Genomic DNA, 9,915 nt, shown 5'->3' with positions numbered 1-9,915 from the left:
AGCACTGGGAGATGAAGAAATAGCCATCTTGCTCAGAATACAGTCAACACCTTCAAAGGGACACTAAGTTCACATACTTTCTTTTCTAATCACATTTGGAAATTGCTTATTAACTACTTTTCAGCTATTAGAAACCTTTGGGCCAACAAGTCTGAAAATACCAATTGAGTCTGTCTTCAATCTTTAATGAAAGAAAACTTTAACTACAAGCTTAAGAACTTTAAAAAAAAAGTTTTTTGAAATAAACAGCAAAGGGTTGATTAAAACTTTGATTTTAGAAAGTTACTAATGAACTAAGGTTCCAGATAAATTTGAAATAAAATTTTGGAATTAATTATAAAGAATCCTTCCTGTGGGAAAATGTTTTTGCTTTGATTAAAAAAAAAAAAAGTAAGATTTTAAAAATTGGGCACTAGAGGGAACTAAATATTTCAATTAAAGGAGAAGAATACATTAATTTGACTAACAGTTACAGAATGGCACAAACACTGGAAATATTAAAGGATATTTTTTTTGAAAAATGGAGTCAGAAATTAATATTAATAATGTCAATATTATCTGCCTCTATTGATAGACTGTGTCTAAAAGAAGTTATAGAATAGGAAAAACCTTTACTTGACAAGACAGAGATTGAGATGAAAATGGATTTACAAATGACAGGTTACAAGAATGACATGGGGAAAAAAATTGTTACACTGGACATACGAAAGAAACTGGCTGTTTTAATAATTAAAAGGGACATACAAACAATATACCAAGAGAGTGACCTGGATCACTTTTCTATACTGGGCTTACAAAATAGATTTTTTAAAACTTTGAAAATCTCATGAGAAGGGACAAAGAAGAAATGAAATCAAGTTCTACAACATTATTTGAATGGACTAAAGATTAAGATTGTTACAATTAAAAGAAAGGAATATAAAGTTGGTTTATTTGGTCAAAGTTAAATTAGATATGTTGTTATTTCTGATTACCCCTAATGGACTTTTGCTGATCAAGACTGATGATGATGCTTTATGGATTTGTTTATAGAAAAGAAATGGGATATGAGAAGAAGAGGTCATTTGTTGTAATTTAAGAGGAGATGAAAAGTTACTAAAATTGTTTATATTTGTGATGAAGGTTGGGAGTCACTTATTAATTTCTTTTCTTTTTCTTTACTATATTCTTACTTTTCTTACTTTTCTTTTTCCTATTCTTTATGTCTTTCCTATTTTTTCCCTTTGCACCTTTTACTTTTTCTATTTTTCTATCTTTCTTTTAGTTTGTATTTAGTTTGTATTAGTTTTTACTATTGTAATTATGATCATTAATACAATTAGTTGAGAGAGAGAGAGAGAGAGAGAGAGAGCGAATGAGTGAGTGTCAATTGAAGCATAGGAGGCCAGGAGGCTGCAAACTGCTGGATAGATGAGTTTACAGCAAAAGAAGATGGCATACAAGAAACCTACATTGCACCCATAAGAATTTCACTGGATGTTTCTGCCTTTTTGAGGGCCTTTTTACAAAAATTTAGCTAGCTTTTCAGCTTTCTAAAGTCATCTCATAGCTTAGGAGACATGGCCCCACCTTTAATGTTTGGATTAACAGTTTCATGGATGTTTCAGTTATCTCACTATCCATTTTAATGCTATTACTCTATTGTTATATATTACAAGTTTTATTGTTCCCATTTTACTACTATAGTTTGCCTCAAAGTAATGATTATTTACACTAATAAAATAATTTAACCATAAGGTAGTTTAACCTGCACTAAAAACCTCAAGTGAATAAGAGACACTGATAATATTCAGAATTTTGTAATTCTACAATGTAAACATTCTTTTTAGGATTTATGACAGCATCTAGCTGAGGGTGGCCAGACATCCAGAATTATGTTGGACAGTCATATTTTTAAATTTTGCTATCTGAGCTTCTCTGAAAATTTACCTTTTGTCTTTTTTCATCTGCTCTGCTTCTTTCTTCTTCTTAAGTTCAGAGGAACCCAATTTAGGAGGTCAAACTAAGATGTTTGGCCTGCAAATTCCAAATGACCTCTAGATGGCAGTTACATAGATATTGGTAAATCCAGCTCTTTGCTGCCATTTAGTAATAACCTGGATCTTTGCAACCCAGATCTGATAGTGGTCCAAAAATCACCACCACCACCACCACCACCACCATCATCATCATCATCATCATCATCATCATCATCATCATCATCCCATGTGTTTATGTATAAAGTGATAAGGAAGAAAAGAGAAAGTTTTATATGTGTAAGAGAGAAAAAGTTTAGGGTGGGAAAAACAAACAAACAAACAAAGGTGTATCTTTCAGAGGAAAATATGTTGCTTATTTAGATTGGGAGACCCAAGGACACAGTTTTCTAGAAACTGAACTGTTTAGGTAGCTTCCCCAAAATAGTCAAAAGAACACACATTTATAACAACGATTAAAAGGATGATCATCATGCATTCTGCATCCTGATCCCTGTGTTGTAGGGAAAGGATGCTCTTCAAAACGTTCCTAGACAACAAAAAGCTGCTCAGCAATGTCAGAAAGAGGCACAAGCATCAGCACTAACCTGTATGGGTTTGGTGAGCAGATATCTGATACTAATCTTTAATGGTTTGGTTTGGTTTGAGTTGGTTGGGATTGGATTAGTTGTTAAAAAAAACAACTTATCACTGTCCTGTTTATTTCGATTACTGTCCTCCTTTCTTAAGGTATTTTAATGGCCATCCTAGCTATCCTTGATCTTGAAAAACTAAGCAGGATTGGACTTGGTTAGTATTTGGATAGGAGACAGCCGTGAAATTCTAGGGCTCTTGGCTAGACTGGGAAATATATTTATATTAAAAAAAAAAAAAAAGGCCCAGAAGAAGATAATGATAATCTACTTCTGTATTGTTGCCAAGAAAACTAGACAGATCTGATACCTCTGTGAAGTCATCAGCAGCTGAGCTTGACTCAAAGGAAATTTTATGTTTTTATTAACATCTAGTTTAATTGTTATTGGATGCAGTTGGATATATTACTTCTTGTTTGGCCCATGATAAATAGAGATAACAGCTAATTTTTTCATAAAGAAACTGTTAATGGCATTCTTCATTACATGAACCAAATAAAGAATATTTTTTTCAATATTCTAAGGACATTTTTTTTTTAGTTCCACTTCCCTCCATCTGAGTAAAAGGAGAGTTTTAGTGTAAGGGGCATTTGTAATTCTCTCTGGAGTCTGGACTATATAATAAAGGGAATATATTTTAAAAGAAAGGATGTTCCTTTATACAGAGAACATCTGGCAATCCTAAACTGACTATGACCACCAACCTGTATCTTACCAGCCGTCACAAGGAATGGCTTTGAATTAATATCACTGGCAGCTGGTCTTGAACTTGTGACCTAGAGATAAAACATTCTGTATTCTGTTACCAGCCCCTCCAGCAACCCAGCCTCGTTGTCGTGCAGCAGCCAAAGATTGCCTTCCCTGATATAAGGGTTATGGCAAAGACAGCTTAGTTTGGGCCAAATGTTCAGCTCCGGTTTTGTCATCTGGAGATGGTATCACTCCAAGGAGATAATTGCACTTTGCCCACAGGCTTTGGAAATGTCAAATCAAGTAAAAGACTTTATGAAAATATATCTATGTATGTTATCTTAGTAGTCAGAAAAGAAATTTCCTTAAAATGCTTCAGCAAAGCTTAGAGTGAGGTGGGGGGAGCGAAGAGTAGCAACAGTAGTATTCTTTTCTGTAAACCAAATCAATTCAGCAATCAACTCTGCAATTAACAAGTTCCATTCAGTGAATTTTATAACAGGAGATGAATTGAAAAAAGGAAATGAAGTTCCCATCCGCTGGTCTCTTGCTGTTTTTTACCCCCTTTGACATAAAACCTCTGATCTGCAACTGTAAGATGGTTTTCTCTTGCTTTTCAATATGATTTCTTCACATGTTCTTCACCACTGAATGTATAAAAAGAAAGAGGAGGAAGTCCCTGGATTTTGTTTTATAAACAACTATTTTATCCAGAATTACCAAATATGGACATTGTTTAATAATTTGTCTCAAAGTGTTTGTTTTTTCCTGATTAAACTCAATGAAGTTTAATGTATCCAATGGCAGAAAATGCACAAGAAGTAGCATCAAACCCAGAAGCACAAATAAGAGATAATGAAGACAAGTAGAGCAATAAAACTGCCAGTCTGGGATCACTTAAACCAACAGCCATGTGTGCATGCAAATGCATGCTTCTTTGAACCTTTCACCATTTTGGCTACTTTCTCACACATCTGGGGGAAAGAATTATGACTGGTTAGGCTGAAACCGAGGTTAGTAGCTCTCCTGTAGGGTGCTTCTGTGCAGAGCTTTCCTTAAAGAACAAAAGTATTCATTAGGACCTGGACAGGCAGTGATCCTAGGACTTCACATCTGTAGCAGAAGAGGACAGTTTAGAGGAGACATCCAGGACTGCAAACTATGGATGATCAAAATAATGTATTTCGCCTTGGTTTCCTCAGGCCATAAAATTCCTGGCTTTATTTGATTATTTTTTCTCTTCTAACCCATTCAGAAATTAGTATACCTTACTCCAGAAGTTCAGAGAGAAGTATCTCCTGCTAAATCCTGCATACTTTCCTTTCACACTTCACATGTGGAGAGGGCATGGGATCACACTGTCTGGACATTTTCTCCCCCAGTTCATGTTTGTCAAGGATCGCAGTTACAATTCTTTGCATTGGGATGAAAAAATATGGGCTATATATCAGTGACAGAGCATATACTTTGCACAAAAAGATTCCAGGTTTTGTGATGTTACCTATAGTATATGGTAGATGGGTAATGAAACATCTGCAAGCAAACAACCAAGCTCAGAGAACACCAAGAACTCCACAGTTCAACCATGAGCTACAGATATTCTCTTCTATTGGTCCCAGATTCATTTGTTGCATTTCCAAATTAGAAAAGACAGAATGCTGTGTGAAGTAGTGGACTAGGAAGGTTCTAACAATCAGTGACAAAACTGCTAGTCCAAATGAGTGGCTTGCTGGCTTATTTATTTATTTATTTAATTAATTTTCAACCATCCATCTCTCCCCAATGGGGGAACTCTGGGCGACTGACAACAAACATTAAAAACATAAATATATATAAATACATAAAACATTAGTTAAAAACATTATTAAATATGATTGCATGGCTTGTCAAATGCTATTTTCAGGTCACCGAGTTGAATTCAAAGTATCAGTATTAAGTGTTTAAGTCCTAATTAGCTTAAGCCAGATTTCCTTAAAGACTCTCTTAACAGCATCTTCAGTGGCTCTCCTCTGGGTGTTCCAGCCAAATAAGGTAAGGCAGATTGCTACTATATCACAGGTAGGCCATATTTTATTTATTTTTAATATTTTTGGGATCAGAGGATGTGACAAGAAGGGAGTGGGCTTACGTTTTTCAGCTATATAAATGGTGGCCTTTTTTAAAAAAAGGCAAATAGTCCTGTTAACCCCTGTTAACAAAATTTTCAATGTTTTACAGTTAAAAACAGTGCATCCCATAACAGCGCATCACCATTTGTTCCTATTTTGCCAGGAAACTTAATGGAGTTATCTGAGGGGCTGCAGAAATGGGATGAGGGACTATCTGTAGCTTACTTCTAGGCGAGGGAGAGGAGTTTTTCTCTAGTCCTGCTGATGACAAGTTTTCCCTTGAAAGTTGCATCTGGCACTTCTGATGTGTCTTTTCAGCACCAGCTGGAACAAAGATGTATTTGAAAGAGACAGAGAAAAAGAGGAACTACTTTACTTATTCACAGAGTAGCATTTACTTTCTGTACATATACAGAGCTTGATTTTATTTCCAGAATTGGGTACTGAGACCCTGCAGCCATTTTCAATGCATTCTCATTTAAAAGGTAAAGTTGCCCTTGAACTGAGTTGGTTCCTGGTGGCTACATGAACAGAACATGCACTCTGCTCAGCAACAGTGCAGAAGTGGTTTTCTGTTATGTTATTCTGGGATGTGTGTGTATATGTGTGTTTTAAAAAAACTTCTCAGTCTAGCCTACAGCTCTAGAATTCCCCCATCCAAGTTACCAACCTGGCCTGAGGCTGCTTAGCTTCTAAGGCCAGAGAGTACTACTTAGGGAAAGCAGCTTTCATCAACATAGGCACAACATTTCTTAAAGAAACAGGGTCTTATTTCTACAAATAGCTTTTGATTGTCCTGATTTTTTATTTTTAGAATTTTAAGTCTTCAGACAATACCTTGTTTTGACAGCTGTGATTATATTGGTTTTATTCTGCTGCTTTTTCACTATTTAAAATTGAATGACTAAATCTGAACTTTGAACACTATTAAGGAAACTTAGTCTTGGTGGACAATATAGAAATACTGGGTTAGAGATGGACCTCACCACCTGCAAGTAAAAGGTCTCCTTCCATCTGTGAAAAGTTAAAAAAACAAAACAGAGGATTCTTATTAGCAGAATGTGAAAAATATTTTTGGCAGTTCTTGCTGAGCCACTTGAAAATCCGCTATGAAGAGTTGGAGAATTTTCTAGAATGAAAGAAATAGCACTGTGGGTTGCAGGAGAGGGGACATTACTCAGTCTCTGTTTGCTTGCAGGAATAGTCTAGGTAGAATTCCATCCAGGGAATGCTACTGCTCAGAAAAGCAATTTATGTACTTAATATGTGATTTAAAACCCAACAATTTAAGAAGTCGGGGGCCCTTTCCACACTCACTGGTCATGCTGTTTACCTTGGACGGTCTTCCACAACTAAACCAATTAATTGCTGTCTTTGCTGCTACTCCAGAGATAATCCTGTAAAAGTACCAGTGCACTGGTTTCCACTGATAGGAACTTCTGCCTTAGCCTAAATTCTGGCTTTTCAGATTCCACCCTCTCTTCTGAAGTTAAGGCATCATAAGACCTCACTACTACTCCCTCATCCTGTTTAGTGGAAGCCACTCCCAGGAACCCTTTGTTTCTTCCACAATGCAAATAAATAAAATAAATTAACAGTAAGCCCAAGGCAAGGTTCAATCACTGCCTGGACAACCACTTTATGTAACCTATTGGCCAGCTAAAGGGAGTGCTGGTTAGCTCCTGAGGTTCCTTAGCAATTAGTGGTGAGGATACTTTCAGGATGGCATGAATGTGATTTTGAGGATCTGGGGGTGGGATCAAAAATGGTCCCTGTGTAGAAGTGCTTTAATATAAACATTATATTATAGGAACAAGTGGCAGCTATGGCCAGGAGGGCTTTTCCACAGCTTTGTGTAGTGTACCAATTGCACCCATTCCTGGACTGAGAGGCTCTGCTCATAGTCACTCATTCTTTAGTCATCTCCTGAATTAACTACTGCAATGCCCTTTACATGTGGCTGTCCTGGAAGAGCATCTGGAAGCTGCAGCTGATGCAAAATGCCCAGAGCAATGAGATTAGGACCGGCAGCCATATAATCATCTCTGCTCTTTTTTTAGAATGGGATGGTAATTATAAACCTGGCTCATCTAGGTTCTCAGTTGCAGTGCCTACATCTTTTTATTTATTTAATTTATTTGTAAACAGTTTAGCCTGCTTTTCATTCATATCAGTCTCAGTTGTATTTATCTGGAGCCCCAATTTATTTACTTGAATGTGGATTAAATGGGGGAGGAAGATCAAATAATACTGTCCTATTCCTCTGGATCTGTAGCAAACATAGATAAAGGCTCTCATGATTCACACATCCTCTGATTCTGCTGAAAAGCATCATGGGATGCTTAATCTGCGATGGCCGAGTCACACAAGCAACCAAATCCTTTCCATATATTCTAAGCTTGGTTAAAGATGAATAAGTAGTTAAAGAACATGCATTTGGAGGAAAGCAAGCCAAATGAGTAAACTGATTTTCCTAAACCATTTCAATATCCAGATGTCACAAGCTCTTTCCTTTTTAAGCACTTTGTAACATGAACACTTCAAAATGTTAGCATTCTCAGAAGGCTTTCCCATTTTGAGGGAGTAGTCCTTGCTATCTAAATGCCAACATTTTATTGCTAAGTTATGAGCTCTAGTTTTCAAATAGGACAATGTTTTGCAGTTAAATAGATAACAGCTGTCAGAGAAACTGAAGAACTAAAGCGAGCATGTTAGCTAAAGGCTCTTTTCCTCTTAGAGACGGTTGTATGATTTAACACACAGCCTTACTAGGAAGTATGAGCTGCACAATTTTCATACTCTAAGAGCATTTATTCTCTCCAAAGTTGTGTGCAGATGGACTTCCAAAATTCATTCTGAAGGGAAGTTGTGGTTAATTACGCTGAATTTCTCCAAGAGTAAGGGAAGTTATTCAACCGTTACTTAAAATGGAACTTGTAATTAGTAAGGAAAAAGCTGCTTCTCCTCTTACCCCATTCGTTCATTCATTCATTCATTCATTCATTGGCTGCTGTTGCAAATGTCTTGGCAATCTGTTTATTGTTTTGAATCCTTTGCAATGCCCGACCTGGGTGGGGAGGATGGGAAGGAAAGGCAATTACCATGAATAATTTTTTAAAAATGTAAACATGTATAACATATACAACCATATACTGTACACTACTGTGTACACTGTGTATACTGTGTACTCCATTATACTACTCCCTTTCAGGGTATACAAAGGTAAGAAAAGAAATAAAAATAGTAAGCCAAAGAAATTAAGGCATGGGGTAAGAAAATAAAACTGAACTATAGCTAAATAGCTTATACAACACTATTTGCTATATCTCTCCCTAACTTTCTATCCTTGCAAATCATCTCCGAATATGGATTCAGTCTTTGCTTTTTGTTCTTTAAACATTTCACTTCCTTTTCTGAGAATCTCATCAACTCTATCCAGCCATGACTTGCTCAGCCATTCCTCTTCGTCTCCACCCTTTCACTTTTTTCATGAATTTGTGTTCCAATTTAGTCCTCAGTCATTCACTCTGTGACTAAGCCCCACCAACGTGCTTCTTTCACTTCTGTATTCAGGGCTTTCACTTATGTTTTCAATCCACATTCATTCATTATTGACTGCATCTCTTCTGGTTCACCTGACCCACTTCTTAAGTATCCAATTCCCACTGCATTCCATTTACTTTAGTTTCTCTTGAAATACCTGTACTCTCACTTCCATATAAAGAAAGTTGGTAGAAGCGTACCGTGACACATAGCCATTTTCACTTTTTTTGACAAACATTCATTTCTTGTAACAGACTACCCGTTATCTTTTTTACTAACACTGGTACATCTTAAAATTTCTCCACCACATTTCCCAAATGTAGTAAACATTCTGCCAATGTACCAAAATGCATCTTCTTGTGATAAGTTTTTTTTTTTGCCATTTATGTAAAAATTGCAAACTTTCCTTGTCAAATACAGCAACTTTGGATCCATGCTGTTCTTTCTGTTATCTATCATCCACTGACAATCATTTGGGTTTGTTTACATACAAAATACTTACACATATATGTAGCCAACCAACACATCTCTAACAACACCACAATGATTTATTTGTTAAACAATTATGCAGGAATACAGTAAACAACCAAGTGACACATCCTTGCTTAATATTGAATCATTTGCTTAATGTTCAGTTTAATCTCACATATACTTTACTTTCATTATCTACTGTTCTCTCTGTGTTTAGCAACCAACCTTAAACTATATATTCATGCAAAAGTCCCATAATTCAAGATTAGCCAATTTAATATACACTTCCTTAGATCAACAAATGTACCAACTCCCCACCTTCTTTTCTCACAAAATGCACCTGTATCTTAGCATTTCTCCAGTAACACCATCTACACCTGCAGCCTTATAATTTTTCAACATTCTCACACAATTTATGATTTCTTCTGAATCATTTTTCTTGGACTCCATTTATAGCATTTCAGTTTCATTCTTCAATATATCATTGTCATTCTC

This window comes from Python bivittatus, unplaced genomic scaffold (genome assembly GCF_059951505.1).
Source record: "Python bivittatus isolate LINGU-HERP-01145 unplaced genomic scaffold, Pbiv_v1 ctg000480_np1212, whole genome shotgun sequence".
Classification (NCBI taxonomy): domain Eukaryota; kingdom Metazoa; phylum Chordata; class Lepidosauria; order Squamata; family Pythonidae; genus Python; species Python bivittatus.
Note: the sequence above shows the minus strand (reverse complement) of the source record.